The 17,798-nt window shown below is 43.5% G+C and overlaps 1 protein-coding gene across 1 annotated transcript in view; it reads left to right on the top strand.

The window, feature by feature from the left end:
- PALS1 (protein associated with LIN7 1, MAGUK p55 family member) overlaps positions 1 to 17,798 on the top strand; it is a 304,998-nt gene that overhangs the window by 40,651 nt on the left and 246,549 nt on the right. The gene's annotated exons all lie outside the window — the stretch shown is intronic.

Raw genomic sequence — 17,798 nt, forward strand, 5'->3', positions numbered from 1 at the left:
TTTCAGTCGGACAATATCACGACTGTAGCCTATATCAACCATCAGGGGGGAACAAGAAGCCCCCTGGCAATGTTGGAGGTTTCAAAGATAATTCTATGGGCAAAGGTTCACTCTTGCCATCTCTCAGCTATCCATATCCCAGGAGTAGAGAACTGGGAGGTGGATTTTCTAAGTCGGCAGACTTTTCATCCGGGGGATTGGGAGCTCCATCCTGAGGTATTTGCCCCGCTGATTCAACTATGGGGCAAACCAGAACTGGATCTGATGGCGTCTCGTCAGAACGCCAAGCTTCCTTGTTACGGGTCCAGGTCAAGGGATCCCCAGGCAACGCTGATAGATGCTCTAGCAGTGCCCTGGTCCTTCAGCCTGGCTTATGTGTTCCCACCATTTCCTCTCCTCCCTCGTCTGATTGCCAAGATCAAGCAGGAGAGAGCTTCCGTGATTTTGATAGCACCTGCGTGGCCACGCAGGACTTGGTATGCAGATCTGGTGGACATGTCATCCCTTCCACCATGGACTCTGCCGCTGAGACAGGACCTTGTACTCCAAGGTCCATTCAAACATCCAAATCTAATTTCTCTGTGGCTGACTGCTTGGAGATTGAACGCTTGATTTTATCAAAACGTGGTTTCTCCGAGTCGGTCATTGATACCTTAATTCAGGCTCGAAAGCCTGTCACCAGGAAAATCTATCATAAGATATGGTGTAAATATCTTCATTGGTGTGAATCCAAGGGTTACTCATGGAGTAAAGTCAGGATTCCTAGGATATTATCTTTTCTCCAAGAAGGATTGGAGACGGGATTGTCAGCTAGTTCCTTAAAGGGACAGATTTCTGCTCTGTCTATTCTTTTGCACAAACGTCTGGCTGAGGTTCCAGACGTTCAGGTGTTTTATCAGGCTTTAGTTAGAATTAAGCCTGTGTTTAAACCTGTTGCTCAGCCATAGAGTTTAAATTTAGTTTTTAAAGTTCAAGGGGTTCCGTTTGAACCTCCTGCGTTCCATAGATATCAAGCTTTTATCTTGGAAAGTTCTGTTTTTGGTAGCTATCTCTTCGGCTCGAAGAGTTTCAGAGTTATCTGCCTTACAGTGTGATTCCCCTTATCTGATCTTCCATGCAGATAAGGTAGTTTTGCGTACCAAACCTGGGTTTCTTCCTAAGGTGGTATCTAATAAGAATATCAATCAGGAGATTGTTGTTCCGTCACTGTGTCCTAATCCTTCTTCAAAGAAGGAACGTCTATTACACAATCTTGATGTGGTTCGTGCTTTAAAGTTTTATTTACAAGCTACTTAGGATTTCCGTCAAACATCTGCATTGTTTGTTGTCTACTCTGGACAGAGGAGAGGCCAAAAGGCTTCGGCATCTTCTCTTTCTTTTTGGCTCAGAAGCATAATCCGTTTAGCTTATGAGACTGCTGGCCAGCAGCCTCCTGAAAGAATTTCAGCTCATTCCACTAGAGCGGTATCTTCCACATGAGCTTTTAAAAATGAGGCCTCTGTTGAACAGATTTGTAAGGCGACGATTTGGTCTTCGCTTCATACTTTTTCTAAATTCTACAAATTTGATACTTTTGCTTCCTCGGGGGCTATTTTTGGGACAAAGGTCTTGCAGGCAGTGGTGCCTTCCGTTTAAGTTCCTGCCTTGTCCCTCCCTTCATCAGTGTCCTAAAGCTTTGGTATTGGTATCCCACAAGTAATGGATGAACCTGTGGACTGGATACACCTTACAAGAGAAAACAAAATTTATGCTTACCTGATAAATTTCTTTCTCTTGTTGTGTATCCAGTCCACAGGTTCATCCATTACTTGTGGGATATTCTCCTTCCCAACAGGAAGTTGCAAGAGGACACCCACAGCAGAGCTGTCTATATAGCTCCTCCCCTAACTGCCACCCCCAGTCATTCTCTTGCAACTCTCGACAAGAAAGGAAGTATCAAGAGATATGTGGTGACTTAGTGTAGTTTTTACCTTCAATCAAGAGTTTATTTTTAAACGGTACCGGCGTTGTACTGTTTTACTCTCAGGCAGAAATTGGAAGAAGAATCTGCCTGGAGGTTGATGATCTTAGAGGTTTGTAACTAAGGTCCATTGCTGTTCTCACACATAACTGAAGAGTATGGAAAGAAAACTTCAGTTGGGGGACGGTTTGCAGATCACCTGCTTTGAGGTATGTTCAGTATATTTTTTTCTAGAGAGATAAGGTCTAGAAAATGCTGACAGTGCCTGGTATATTTGAGGTAAGCCTGATACAGTGATTTAACAACGACTGGGATCATGCTTACAAGATAAGGGTAATATTCATGTTAACTCTCATATTACTTAGTCTAAAAACGTTTGCATAACTTACAGAAAAAATGTTTTTTCTCTGAGGGTGATAAATCTTTATTTCTCCAACATAGGTGTGTCCGGTCCACGGCGTCATCCTTACTTGTGGGATATTCTCTTCCCCAACAGGAAATGGCAAAGAGCCCAGCAAAGCTGGTCACATGATCCCTCCTAGGCTCCGCCTACCCCAGTCATTCTCTTTGCCGTTGTACAGGCAACATCTCCACGGAGATGGCTTAGAGTTTTTTAGTGTTTAACTGTAGTTTTTATTATTCAATCAAGAGTTTGTTATTTTAAAATAGTGCTGGTATGTACTATTTACTCAGAAACAGAAAAGAGATGAAGATTTCTGTTTGTATGAGGAAAATGATTTTAGCACCGTAACTAAAATCCATGGCTGTTCCACACAGGACTGTTGAGAGCAATTAACTTCAGTTGGGGGAACAGTGTGCAGTCTCTTACTGCTTGAGGTATGACACATTCTAACAAGACGATGTAATGCTGGAAGCTGTCATTTTCCCTATGGGATCCGGTAAGCCATGTTTATTAAGATAGTAAATAAGGGCTTCACAAGGGCTTATTAAGACTGTAGACTTTTTCTGGGCTAAATCGATTCATTATTAACACATATTTAGCCTTGAGGAATCATTTATTCTGGGTATTTTGATATGATTATATCGGCAGGCACTGTTTTAGACACCTTATTCTTTAGGGGCTTTCCCTAATCATAGTCAGAGCCTCATTTTCGCGCCGGTATGGCGCACTTGTTTTTGAGGACAGCATGGCATGCAGCTGCATGTGTGTGGAGCTCTGATACATAGAAAAGTCTTTCTGAAGGCATCATTTGGTATCGTATTCCCCTTTGGGCTTGGTTGGGTCTCAGCAAAGCAGATTCCAGGGACTGTAAAGGGGTTAAATATAAAAACGGCTCCGGTTCCGTTATTTTAAGGGTTAAAGCTTCCAAATTTGGTGTGCAATACTTTTAAGGCTTTAAGACACTGTGGTGAAATTTTGGTGAATTTTGAACAATTCCTTCATACTTTTTCGCAATTGCAGTAATAAAGTGTGTTTAGTTTAAAATTTAAAGTGACAGTAACGGTTTTATTTTAAAACGTTTTTTGTGCTTTGTTATCAAGTTTATGCCTGTTTAACATGTCTGAACTACCAGATAGATTGTGTTCTGACTGTGGGGAAACCAAGGTTCCTTCTCATTTAACTATATGTATTTTATGTCATAAAAAAATTTAGTAAAAATGATGCCCAAGATGATTCCTCAAGTGAGGGGAGTAAGCATGGTACTGCATCATCCCCTCCTTCGTCTACACCAGTCTTGCCCATACAGGAGGCCCCTAGTACATCTAGTGCGCCAATACTCCTTACTATGCAACATTTAACGGCTGTAATGGATAATTCTATCAAAAACATTTTAGCCAATATGCCCACTTATCAGCGAAAGCGCGACTGCTCTGTTTTAGAAAATTCTGTAGAGCATGAGAACGCTGATGATATGGTTTCTGAAGGGCCCCTACACCAGTCTGAGGGGGCCAGGGAGGTTTTGTCTGAGGGAGAAATTTCAGATTCAGGAAACATTTCTCAACAAGCTGAACCTGATGTGATTACTTTTAAATTTAAGTTGGAACATCTCCGCGCTCTGCTTAAGGAGGTGTTATCCAATTTGGATGATTGTGATTATCTGGTCATTCCAGAACCACTATGTAAAATGGAAAAGTTCTTAGAGGCCCCGGGGCCCCCCGAAGCTTTTCCTATTTCCAAGCGGGTGGCGTACATTGTTAGTAAAGAATGGGACAGGCCCGGTATACCTTTAGTACCTCCCCCCATATTTATAAAATTGTTTTCCTATAGTCGACCCCAGAAAGGACTGATGGCAGACAGTCCCCAAGGTCGAGGGGGCGGTTTCTACTCTACACAAGCGCGCCACTATACCCATAGAAGATAGTTGTGCTTTCCAAGATCCTATGGATAAAAAATTAGAAGGTCTGCTAAAGATGTTTGTTCAGCAAGGTTCCCTTCTACAACCAATTGCATGCATTGTCCCTGTCACTGCAGCCGCGTGTTTCTAGTTTGATGAGCTAGGAAGGGCGATTATTAGTAATTCTTCTTCTTATGAGGAGATTATGGACAGAATTCGTGCTCTTAAATTGGCTAATTCTTTCACCCTAGACGCCACCTTGCAATTGGCTAGGTTAGCGGCGAAAAAATTCTGGGTTTGCTTTTGTGGCGCAGAGCGCTTTGGTTAAAATCTTGGGCAGCGGATGCGTCTTCCAAGAACAAATTGCTTGACATTCCTTTCAAGGGGAAAACACTCTTTGGCCCTGACTTGAAAGAGATTATCTCTGATATCACTGGAGGCAAGGGCCACGCCCTTCCTCAGGATAGGTCTTTTCAAGACCAAAAATAAACCTAAGTTTCGTCCCTTTCGCAGAAACGGATCAGCCCCAAGGGCTACGTCCTCTAAGCAGGAAGGTAATACTTCTCAAGCCAATCCAGCCTGGAGACCTATGCAAGGCTGGAACAAAGGAAAGCAGGCCAGGAAACCTGCCACTGCTACCAAGACAGCATGAAATGCGGGCCCCCGATCCGGGACCGGATCTGGTGGGGGGCAGACTCTCTCTCTTCGCTCAGGCTTGGGCAAGAGATGTTCTGGATCCTTGGGCGCTAGAAATAGTCTCCCAAGGTTATTCTCTGGAGTTCAAGGGGCTTCCTCCAAGGGGGAGGTTCCACAGGTCTCAGTTGTCTTCAGACCACATAAGAAGACAGGCATTCTTACATTGGGTAGAAGACCTGCTAAAAATGGGAGTGATTCATCCTGTTCCATTAGGAGAACAAGGGATGGGGTTCTACTCCAATCTGTTCATAGTTCCCAAAAAAGAGGGAACGTTCAGACCAATCTTAGATCTCAAGATCTTGAACAAGTTTCTCAAGGTTCCATCGTTCAAGATGGAAACCATTCGAACACTTCTTCCTTCCATCCAGGAAGGTCAATTCATGACCAAGGTGGATTTCAAGGATGCGTATCTACATATTCCTATCCACAAGGAACATCATCGGTTCCTAAGGTTTGCATTCCTGGACAAGCATTTCCAGTTCGTGGCATTTTCTTTCGGATTAGCCACTGCTCCTAGGATTTTCTCATAGGTACTAGGGTCCCTTCTGGCGGTGCTAAGACCAAGGGGCATTGCTGTAGTACCTTACTTAGACGACTTTTGATTCGAGCGTCGTCCCTTCCTCAAGTAAAGGCTCACACGGACATTGTCCTGGCCTTTCTCAGATCTCACGGATGGAAAGTGAACATGGAAAAGAGTTCTCTATCTCCGTCAACGAGGGTTCCCTTCTTGGGAACTATAATAGACTCCTTAGAAATGAGGATTTTTCTGACAGAAGCCAGAAAAACAAAACTTCTAGACTCTTGTCGGATACTTCATTCCGTTCCTCTTCCTTCCATAGCGCAGTGCATGGAAGTGATAGGTTTGATGGTAGCGGCAATGGACATAGTTCCTTTTGTGCGCATTCATCTAAGACCATTACAACTGTTCATGCTCAGTCAGTGGAATGGGGACTATTCAGACTTGTCTCCGAAGATACAAGTAAATCAGAGGACCAGAGACTCTTTCCGTTGGTGGCTGTCCCTGGACAACCTGTCACAAGGGATGACCTTCCGCAGACCAGAGTGGGTCATTGTCACGACCGACGCCAGTCTGATGGGCTGGGGCGCGGTCTGGGGATCCCTGAAAGCTCAGGGTCTTTGGTCTCGGGTAGAATCTCTTCTACCGATAAATATTCTGGAACTGAGAGCGATATTCAATGCTCTCAAAGCTTGGCCTCAGCTAGCGAGGGCCAAGTTCATACATCAACCATCAGGGGGGAACAAGGAGTTCCCTAGCGATGGAAGAAGTGACCTAAATCATTCTATGGGCGGAGTCTCACTCCTGCCACCTGTCTGCTATCCACATCCCAGGAGTGGAAATTTGGGAAGCGGATTTTCTGAGTCGTCAGACATTGCATCCGGGGGAGTGGGAACTCCATCCGGAAATCTTTGCCCAAGTCACTCAACCGTGGGGCATTCCAGACATGGATCTGTTGGCCTCTCGTCAGAACTTCAGAGTTCCTTACTACGGGTACAGATCCAGGGATCCCAAGGCGGCTCTAGTGGATGCACTAGTAGCACCTTGGACCTTCAACTAGCTTATGTGTTCCCGCCGTTTCCTCTCATCCCCAGGCTGGTAGCCAGGATCAATCAGGAGAGGGCGTCAGTGATTTTGATAGCTCCTGCGTGGCCACGCAGGACTTGGTATGCAGATCTGGTGAATATGTCATCGGCTCCACCATGGAAGCTACCTTTGAGAGACCTTCTTGTTCTAGGTCCGTTCGACCCACTCCAGCTGACTGCTTGGAGATTGAACGCTTGATCTTATCAAAGCGAGGGTTCTCAGATTCTGTTATTAATACTCTTGTTCAGGCCTGAAAGCCTGTAACCAGAAAAATTACCACATAATTTGGTATATCTGTTGGTGTGAATCTGCAGGATTCCCTTGGGACAAGGTTAAGATTCCTAAGAGTCTATCCTTCCTTCGAGTAGGATTGGAAAAAGGATTATCTGCAAGTTCCTTGATGGGACAGATTTCTGCCTTGTCTGTGTTACTTCACAAAAAGCTGGCAGCTGTGCCAGATGTTCTAGCCTTTGTTCAGGCTCTGGTTAGAATCAAGCCTGTTTACAAAATTTTGACTCCTCCTTGGAGTCTCAACCTAGTTCTTTCAGTTCTTCAGGGGGTTCCGTTTGAACCCTTACATTCCGTTGATATTAAGTTATTATCTTGGAAAGTTTTGTTTTTGGTTGCAATTTCTTCTGCTAGAAGAGTTTCAGAATTATCTGCTCTGCAGTGTTCTTCTCCTTATCTGGTGTTCCATGCAGATAAGGTGGTTTTGCGTACTAAACCTGGTTTTCTTCCAAAAGTTGTTTCTAACAAAAACATTAACCAGGAGATAGTTGTGCCTTCTTTGTGTCCTAATCCAGTTTCAAAGAAGGAACGTTTGTTGCACAACTTGGATGTAGTTCGTGCTCTCAAATTTTACTTAGCAGCTACTAAGGATTTCAGACAAACTTTGTCTTTGTTTGTTGTTTATTCTGGTAAACGGAGAGGTCAAAAAGCAACTTCTACCTCTCTCTCCTTCTGGATTAAAAGCATTATCCGATTGGCTTATGAGACTGCCGGACGGCAGCCTCCTGAAAGAATCACAGCTCACTCCACTGGGGCTGTGGCTTCCACATGGGCCTTCAAGAACGAGGCTTCTGTTGATCAGATATGTAAGGCAGCGACTTGGTCTTCACTGCACACTTTTTCTAAATTTTACAAATTTGATACTTTTGCTTCTTCTGAGGCTATTTTTGGGAGAAAGGTTTTGCAAGCCGTGGTGCCTTCCATTTAGGTGACCTGATTTGCTCCCTCCCTTCATCCGTGTCCTAAAGCTTTGGTATTGGTTCCCACAAGTAAGGATGACGCCGTGGACCGGACACACCTATGTTGGAGAAAACAGAATTTATGTTTACCTGATAAATTACTTTCTCCAACGGTGTGTCCGGTCCACGGCCCGCCCTGGTTTTTTTAATCAGGTCTGATAATTTATTTTCTTTAACTACAGTCACCACGGTAACATATGGTTTCTCCTATGCAAATATTCCTCCTTAACGTCGGTCGAATGACTGGGGTAGGCGGAGCCTAGGAGGGATCATGTGACCAGCTTTGCTGGGCTCTTTGCCATTTCCTGTTGGGGAAGAGAATATCCCACAAGTAAGGATGACGCCGTGGACCGGACACACCGTTGGAGAAAGTAATTTATCAGGTAAACATAAATTCTGTTTTGGGGCCTAGTTTTCCACATGGCTTGTTAGATTACTCCTAGGAGTACTTTTTTAAGGCCCTCTGACATTGAGTGCATGGTGGGAGGGGCCTATTTTCGCACACTTTATGCGCAGTTGATATTCAGACTGAGACATCCAGCTTCCCTAAAGGAGTCCTCTGGCATCTAGGACCATTATAGAGGGTTTTTTCCTGCAAAAATCGTGTTTAAGGGCAGGTAGGAGCCACAGCAGAGCTGTGGCAGTGTGTTTGACTGTTTAACGGTTTTACCGTTTTTTATAATCCGGTTTGGGGCCTAAGGGGTTAATCATCCATTTGCAAGTGGGTGCAATGCTGCTTTGGTCTCTTATACACACTATAAAAATTTTGTAGAGTTTACTACTTTTTACTACTGTTTTGCAGATTGAGGTAGTTTTTTTTCTCTTAAAGGCACAGTACCGTTTTTGTTTAATTGCTTTTTCACATTTATTAAAGTGTTTTCCAAGCTTGCTGGTCACATTACTAGTCTGTTAAACATGTCTGACATAGAGGAAACTTTTTGTTCAATATGTTTAGAAGCCATTGTGGAACCCACTCTTAGAATGTGTACCAAATGCACTGACCTTACTATAAGTTATAAAGACCATATTATGGGTTTTAAAGATTTATCACCAGAGGTTTCTCAGACTGACAAAAGGGAGGTTAAACCACCTAGCTCTCCCAATGTGTCAGAACCTATATCTCCCGCGCAAGTGACGCCAAGTACATCTGGCGCGTCCAATGCGTTTTCCTTACAAGACATGGCGGCCGTTATGAATCATACCCTCAAAGAGGTATTGTCCAAACTGCCAGGGTTACAAGGAAAGCGAGACAGCTCTAGGGTTAGAACAAATACAGAGTTTTCTGACGCTTTAGTAGCTATGTCTGATATACACTCACAATGTACAGAAGCCGAAGCAGGAGAGCTTCTATCTGTGGGTGACATTTCTGATTCAGGGAAGGCGTTACTTCAGTCTGACTCTGAAATGACAGCATTTAAATTTAAAGGGACAGTCTAGTATAAATTAAACTTTCATTATTCAGATAGGACTTTTAATTTTAATCAACTTTCCAATTTACTTTTATAATCAAATTTGCTTTTTTTCTCTTGGTATTCTTAGTTTAAACTAAACATAGGTAGGCTCATATGCTAATTTCTAAACCTTTGAGGGCTGCCTCTTATCACATGCTTTTTAATCTCTTTTCAACACAAAGAGACAGAAAGTACACGTGGGTCATATAGATAACACTGTGTTCAAGCACAGGGGGTTATTTAGGATTTAGCACAAAACAATGCTAAATTTAAGACAATAGATAATAAACAGTTAGTCATGTGATCAGGGGGCTGGAAGAAGGTTCCTAGATACAAGGTAATCACAGAGGTAAAAAGTATATTAATATAACTGTGTTGGTTGTGCAAAACTGGGGAATGGGTAATAAAGGGATTATCTATCTTTTAAAACAATAACAATTCTATGGTAGACTGTCCCTTTAAGCTTGAACACCTCCGCTTGTTGCTCAGGGAGTTTTTAGCGACTCTGGATGACTGTGACACCATTGTAGTCCCAGAGAAATTGTGTAAAATGGACAAATACTTTGCAGTGCCTGTTTACACTGAGGTTTTCAGAAATTATTACGAAGGAATGGGATAGACCAGGTGTACCGTTCTCTCCCCCTCCTGCTTTTAAAAAGATGTTTCCCATAGATGCCTCTACACGGGACTCGTGGCAGACGGTCCCTAAGGTGGAGGGAGCAGTCTCTACCCTAGCTAAGCGTACAACTATCCCAGTCGAGGACAGTTGTGCTTTCCTAGATCCTATGGATAAGAAATTAGAGGGTTTCCTTAAGGAAATCTTTATACAACAAGATTTTATTCTCCAGCCTCTTGCATGCATTGCCCCAGTCACTGTTGCAGCGGCTTTCTGGTTCGAGTCTCTTGAAGAGGCTCTACAGGTGGAGACCCTGTTGGATGATATATTAGTAAGGCTTACTTGGTTGCTTGTGTTCCAGAGTGTGTAAACCGGAAGTATTACAAGCTACAGTGCTTCCGGTATGTTAAATCAAAAACAAAAGTATACATTTATGATCTATTATTGTGGTGTATATATACAACTCTCAGTAATGGCTTACCGTGTGCCAGATGTGTCTCAAATAAAGAAAAAGTTTAGCCATCATTTAGAAGGCATCACAGTACTTAACACTACAGTGATCGTGTGAGTGTGAAATAAAAAAAACGTATTACTCTTATTTCTTCTGTTAAGTGTGATCAGTCCACGGGTCATCATTACTTCTGGGATATTACTCCTCCCCAACAGGAAGTGCAAGAGGATTCACCCAGCAGAGCTGCATATAGCTCCTCCCCTCTACGTCACTCCCAGTCATTCTCTTGCACCCAACGACTAGATAGGATGTGTGAGAGGACTATGGTGATTATACTTAGTTTTTATAACTTCAATCAAAAGTTTGTTATTTTAAAATAGCACCGGAGTGTGTTATTACCTCTCTGGCAGAGTTTGAAGAAGAATCTACCAGAGTTTTGCTATGATTTTAGCCGGAGTAGTTAAGATCATATTGCTGTTCTCGGCCATCTGAGGAGTGAGGTAAACTTCAGATCAGGGGACAGCGGGCAGATGAATCTGCATAGAGGTATGTAGCAGTTTTTATTTTCTGACAATGGAATTGATGAGAAAATCCTGCCATACCGATATAATGTCATGTATGTATACTTTACACTTCAGTATTCTGGGGAATGGTACTTCACTAGAATTACACTGTAAGAAAGACATAAAGCTGTTTAATAACTAGAGATTATATTTAACGTTTTTGCTGGAATGTAAAATCATTTTCATTTGCTGAGGTACTGTGTGAATAAATGTTTGGGCACTATTTTTCCACTTGGCAGTTGCTTAATCTGTTTTCTGACAGTTTCTGTTCTCCCTCACTGCTGTGTGTGAGGGGGAGGGGCCGTTTTTTGGCGCTTTTACTATGCATCAAATATTTCAGTCAGCAACTCATTGTATTCCCTGCATGATCCGGTTCATCTCTACAGAGCTCAGGGGTCTTCAAAACTTATTTTGAGGGAGGTAATTTCTCTCAGCAGAGCTGTGAGAATTATAGTTTGACTGAGATAAAAAACGTTTATTCTGTAATTTGTTTCCTGCTTTCAGAATTTGTTATCTTTGCTAATGGGATTAAACCTTTGCTAAAGTTGTGTTGTTTACAAGGATTGAGGCTATAACTGTTTCAATTTATTAATTTTCAACTGTCATAGATCTTCTGTGCTTCTTAAAGGCACAGTACGTTTTAATATTATTCTAATTGAATTGTATTTCCAAGTTGCAAGTTTATTTGCTAGTGTGTTAAACATGTCTGATTCAGAGGATGATACCTGTGTCATTTGTTGCAATGCCAAAGTGGAGCCCAATAGAAATTTATGTACTAACTGTATTGATGCTACTTTAAATAAAAGTCAATCTGTACAAATTGAACACATTTCACCAAACAACGAGGGGAGAGTTATGCCGACTAACTCGCCTCACGTGTCAGTACCTACATCTCCCGCTCAGAGGGAGGTGCGTGATATTGTAGCGCCGAGTACATCTGGGCGGCCATTACAAATCACATTACAGGATATGGCTACTGTTATGACTGAGGTTTTGGCTAAATTACCAGAACTAAGAGGTAGGCGTGATCACTCTGGGGTGAGAACAGAGTGCGCTGATAATATTAGGGCCATGTCAGACACTGCGTCACAGGTGGCAGAACATGAGGACGGAGAACTTCATTCTGTGGGTGACGGTTCTGATCCAAACAGACTGGATTCAGATATTTCAAATTTTAAATTTAAACTGGAAAACCTCCGTGTATTACTAGGGGAGGTGTTAGCGGCTCTGAATGATTGTAACACAGTTGCAATACCAGAGAAAATGTGTAGGTTGGATAAATATTTTGCGGTACCGACGAGTACTGAGGTTTTTCCTATACCTAAGAGACTTACTGAAATTGTTACTAAGGAGTGGGATAGACCCGGTGTGCCGTTCTCACCCCCTCCGATATTTAGAAAAATGTTTCCAATAGACGCCACCACAAGGGACTTATGGCAAACGGTCCCTAAGGTGGAGGGAGCAGTTTCTACCTTAGCTAAGCGTACCACTATCCCGGTGGAGGATAGCTGTGCTTTTTCAGATCCAATGGATAAAAAGTTAGAGGGTTACCTTAAGAAAATGTTTGTTCAACAAGGTTTTATATTGCAACCCCTTGCATGCATTGCGCCGATCACGGCTGCAGCGGCATTCTGGATTGAGTCTCTGGAAGAGAACATTGGTTCAGCTACTCTGGACGACATTACGGACAGGCTTAGAGTCCTTAAACTAGCTAATTCATTCATTTCGGAGGCCGTAGTACATCTTACTAAACTTACGGCGAAGAATTCAGGATTCGCCATTCAGGCACGCAGGGCGCTGTGGCTAAAATCCTGGTCAGCTGATGTTACTTCTAACTCTAAATTGCTTAATATACCTTTCAAAGGGCAGACCTTATTCGGGCCCGGGTTGAAAGAGATTATCGCTGACATTACAGGAGGTAAAGGCCATGCCCTGCCTCAGGACAAAGCCAAGACTAGACAGTCTAATTTTCGTTCCTTTCGTAATTTCAAAGCAGGAGCAGCATCAACTTCCTCTGCACCAAAACAGGAAGGAGCTGTTGCTCGCTACAGACAAGGCTGGAAACCTAACCAGTCCTGGAACAAGGGAAAGCAGACTAGGAAACCTGCTGCTGCCCCTAAAACAGCATGAATTGAGGGCCCCCGATCCGGGATCGGATCTAGTGGGGGGCAGACTTTCTCTCTTCGCCCAGGCTTGGGCAAGAGATGTTCAGGATCCCTGGGCGCTAGAGATAATATCTCAGGGATACCTTCTGGACTTCAAATACTCTCCTCCAAGAGAGAGATTTCATCTGTCAAGATTGTCAACAATCCAGACAAAGAAAGAGGCGTTTCTACGCTGCGTACAAGAGCTCTTGTTAATGGGAGTAATCCATCCAGTTCCACGATCGGAACAGGGACAGGGGTTTTACTCAAATCTGTTTGTGGTTCCCAAAAAAGAGGGAACTTTCAGACCAATCCTGGACTTAAAGATCCTAAACAAATTCCTAAGAGTTCCATCGTTCAAGATGGAGACTATTCGGACAATTTTACCTATGATCCAAGAGGGTCAGTACATGACCACTGTAGATTTAAAAGATGCTTACCTTCACATACCGATTCACAAAGATCATTATCGGTACCTAAGGTTTGCCTTCCTAGACAGGCATTACCAGTTTGTGGCTCTTCCATTCGGATTGGCTACAGCTCCAAGAATCTTCACAAAGGTTCTGGGTGCTCTTCTGGCGGTACTAAGACCGCGGGGAATCTCGGTAGCTCCATACCTAGACGACATTCTGATACAAGCTTCAAGCTTTCAAACTGCCAAGTCTCATACAGAGTTAGTGCTGGCATTTCTAAGGTCACATGGATGGAAGGTGAACGAAAAGAAAAGTTCACTCGTTCCACTCACAAGAGTTCCCTTCCTGGGGACTCTTATAGATTCTGTAGAAATGAAGATTTACCTGACAGAGGACAGGCTAACAAGACTTCAAAGTGCTTGCCGCACCCTTCATTCCATTCAACACCCGTCAGTGGCTCAATGCATGGAGGTAATCGGCTTAATGGTAGCGGCAATGGACATAGTACCCTTTGCACGCTTACACCTCAGACCACTGCAACTGTGCATGCTAAGTCAGTGGAATGGGGATTACTCAGACTTATCCCCTTCTCTGAATCTGGATCAAGAGACCAGAAATTCTCTTCTATGGTGGCTTTCTCGGCCACATCTGTCCAGGGGGATGCCATTCAGCAGACCAGACTGGACAATTGTAACAACAGACGCCAGCCTTCTAGGTTGGGGTGCCGTCTGGAATTCTCTGAAGGCTCAGGGACAATGGAGTCAGGAGGAGAGTCTCCTGCCAATAAACATTCTGGAATTGAGAGCAGTTCTCAATGCCCTCCTGGCTTGGCCCCAGTTGACAACTCGGGGGTTCATCAGGTTTCAGTCGGACAACATCACGACTGTAGCTTACATCAACCATCAGGGAGGGACAAGAAGCTCCCTAGCTATGATGGAAGTATCAAAGATAATTCGCTGGGCAGAGTCTCACTCTTGCCACCTGTCAGCAATCCACATCCCGGGAGTGGAGAACTGGGAGGCGGATTTCTTAAGTCGTCAGACTTTTCATCCGGGGGAGTGGGAACTTCATCCGGAGGTCTTTGCCCAAATACTTCGACGTTGGGGCAAACCAGAGATAGATCTCATGGCGTCTCGACAGAACGCCAAGCTTCCTCGTTACGGGTCCAGATCCAGGGATCCAGGAGCAGTCCTGATAGATGCTCTGACAGCACCTTGGGACTTCAGGATGGCTTACGTGTTTCCACCCTTCCCGTTGCTTCCTCGATTGATTGCCAGAATCAAACAAGAGAGAGCATCAGTGATTCTAATAGCACCTGCGTGGCCACGCAGGACTTGGTATGCAGACCTGGTGGACATGTCATCCTGTCCACCTTGGTCTCTACCTCTGAAACAGGACCTTCTGATACAGGGTCCCTTCAAACATCAAAATCTAACTTCTCTGAAGCTGACTGCTTGGAAATTGAACGCTTGATTTTATCAAGACGTGGATTTTCTGAGTCAGTTATTGATACCTTAATACAGGCTAGGAAACCTGTTACCAGAAAGATTTACCATAAGATATGGCGTAAATACCTATATTGGTGTGAATCCAAAGGTTACTCTTGGAGTAAGGTTAGGATTCCTAGGATATTGTCTTTTCTACAAGAAGGTTTAGAAAAGGGTTTATCTGCTAGTTCATTAAAGGGACAGATCTCAGCTCTGTCCATTCTGTTACACAAACGTCTGTCAGAAGTTCCTGACGTCCAGGCTTTTTGTCAGGCTTTGGCCAGAATTAAGCCTGTGTTTAAAACTGTTGCTCCACCATGGAGTTTAAACCTTGTTCTTAATGTTTTACAGGGCGTTCCGTTTGAACCCCTTCATTCCATTGATATAAAGTTGTTATCTTGGAAAGTTCTATTTTTAATGGCTATTTCCTCGGCTCGAAGAGTCTCTGAATTATCAGCCTTACATTGTGATTCTCCTTATTTGATTTTTCATTCGGATAAGGTAGTCCTGCGTACTAAACCTGGGTTCTTACCTAAGGTAGTTACTAACAGGAATATCAATCAAGAGATTGTTGTTCCTTCTTTATGCCCAAATCCTTCTTCAAAGAAGGAACGTCTACTGCACAACCTGGATGTAGTCCGTGCTCTAAAATTTTACTTACAGGCAACTAAGGAATTTCGACAAACGTCTTCTCTGTTTGTCATTTACTCTGGGCAGAGGAGAGGTCAAAAAGCTTCCGCTACCTCTCTTTCTTTTTGGCTTCGTAGCATAATTCGTTTAGCTTATGAGACTGCTGGACAGCAGCCTCCTGAAAGAATTACAGCTCATTCTACTAGAGCTGTGGCTTCCACTTGGGCCTTCAAGAATGAGGCCTCTGTTGAACAGATTTGCAAGGCTGCAACTTAGTCTTCGCTTCATACTTTTTCCAAATTTTACAAATTTGACACTTTTGCTTCATCGGAGGCTATTTTTGGGAGAAAGGTTCTTCAGGCAGTGGTTCCTTCTGTATAAAGAGCCTGCCTATCCCTCCCGTCATCCGTGTACTTTTGCTTTGGTATTGGTATCCCAGAAGTAATGATGACCCGTGGACTGATCACACTTAACAGAAGAAAACATAATTTATGCTTACCTGATAAATTCCTTTCTTCTGTAGTGTGATCAGTCCACGGCCCGCCCTGTTTTTAAGGCAGGTAAATATTTTTTAATTTATACTCCAGTCACCACTTCACCCTTGGCTTTTCCTTTCTCGTTGGTCCTTGGTCGAATGACTGGGAGTGACGTAGAGGGGAGGAGCTATATGCAGCTCTGCTGGGTGAATCCTCTTGCACTTTCTGTTGGGGAGGAGTAATATCCCAGAAGTAATGATGACCCGTGGACTGATCACACTACAGAAGAAAGGAATTTATCAGGTAAGCATAAATTATGTTTTTCGTTGCCTACACGCATATCAACTTATCATCTGAAGCCTTGCCTGTATATTACTATGGCCTCTGTCTCACATTGTTACGTTAATGCCGCACTCGGCATTATCATTTGTTATGTTGGTTGCCATGGTGACCGTCTCGGGCCGGAACTACTTAGTGGATCAATATGTGTACATAGATACGGCACATCAGCTGGACTGCGCAACGCCTCGCTATACATGTAAACTGCCCTCTAATAGAGTACCACATGTCAACCATCATGACCAGATTTCTTAGTACAATCAGTGGCTATTGGCCTAATTAGATGACAATATATCACACAATTACTTCCTAACACACATAAAAAACAATAAGAAAAAGTAAGAATATATATAACACACTATTTCTAATGACTGACATTAGAAAAAAGACTAGCTTTCAATTGGTTCTTAACCATCTTGAATCAAATCTTCTCAATCTTATTAAATCACTATATCCAATTACATCATCATCTATTATTCACTCTCATCACTCATAAGCATATAGACATAGGCTACATTATTGGTATCCAATTATTTCGTCATTTGAGTCCCAGTCCATAAACTTAAGGTTCAATGTCCTCTATTAACTTTCCTACTATGTAACAGACCCCTCCATTCTAAATCAGCTAGTGATATGTTGGTATTACTATCCAGGCCATCTGGTTCTTCCACTTCTCTATGGGACCTGGGAGTGTAGTAAACAGTTCATGTATTTCAACCTTATGTATAACATCCCTGCTGTATCCATGGAGTATGTTAGGGGGTATTCAGAGTAGGCGGCCCACTATATAGATATAGGAGAAAGTATGTATAGGTAACTTGCCTGGTGTGTGTCTTATCCTCTGAGCGGCGGGGATCACTCTCGTGTCCCCCACCCACTCAAGTCTTCGGTACATGCTAAAAAATCTACCCCATGCGGGGCCTGGTTTCCAGCATGCCCGAAAGAATGGAGCACTACACTAAAAGCCGTACCCTGAAATGTGTCTCCAATCTAAATGAGCACCTTAAAGTCTGGTGGTGAATTTAGACCCCCTGGGAACACCGTGCCCAACCTGTACATCCATTCTGCCTCTCGCCTGAGTAAGGCTTTGTTACGGTCTCCACCCCTGTCCAAGGGGGGAATGTGATCTATCAGGATGTATCTGATGGACGACACCTGATGTGACATCTGTGCACAGTGCCTGGCCACGGGTTGATCGAACTCTCCTGTGCTGAGTGCAAGCCGTATGGCCCGTCTATGGTTGGCCATCCTATCATGGAGTGTGCCAATGGTCTTACCCACATAAAACCGGGCACATGGGCAGAAGAGCAGATATATTACAAACTTAGTATTGCAGGAAATAGAGTGTATACACCTTATTTGTATGAGGATGATGGAAGGTTTTGGTGGCTATGAGGCCATTGCACGTAGTACAGCCTAAACATC

Source organism: Bombina bombina, chromosome 1, assembly GCF_027579735.1.
Source record: "Bombina bombina isolate aBomBom1 chromosome 1, aBomBom1.pri, whole genome shotgun sequence".
Classification (NCBI taxonomy): Eukaryota; Metazoa; Chordata; class Amphibia; order Anura; family Bombinatoridae; genus Bombina; species Bombina bombina.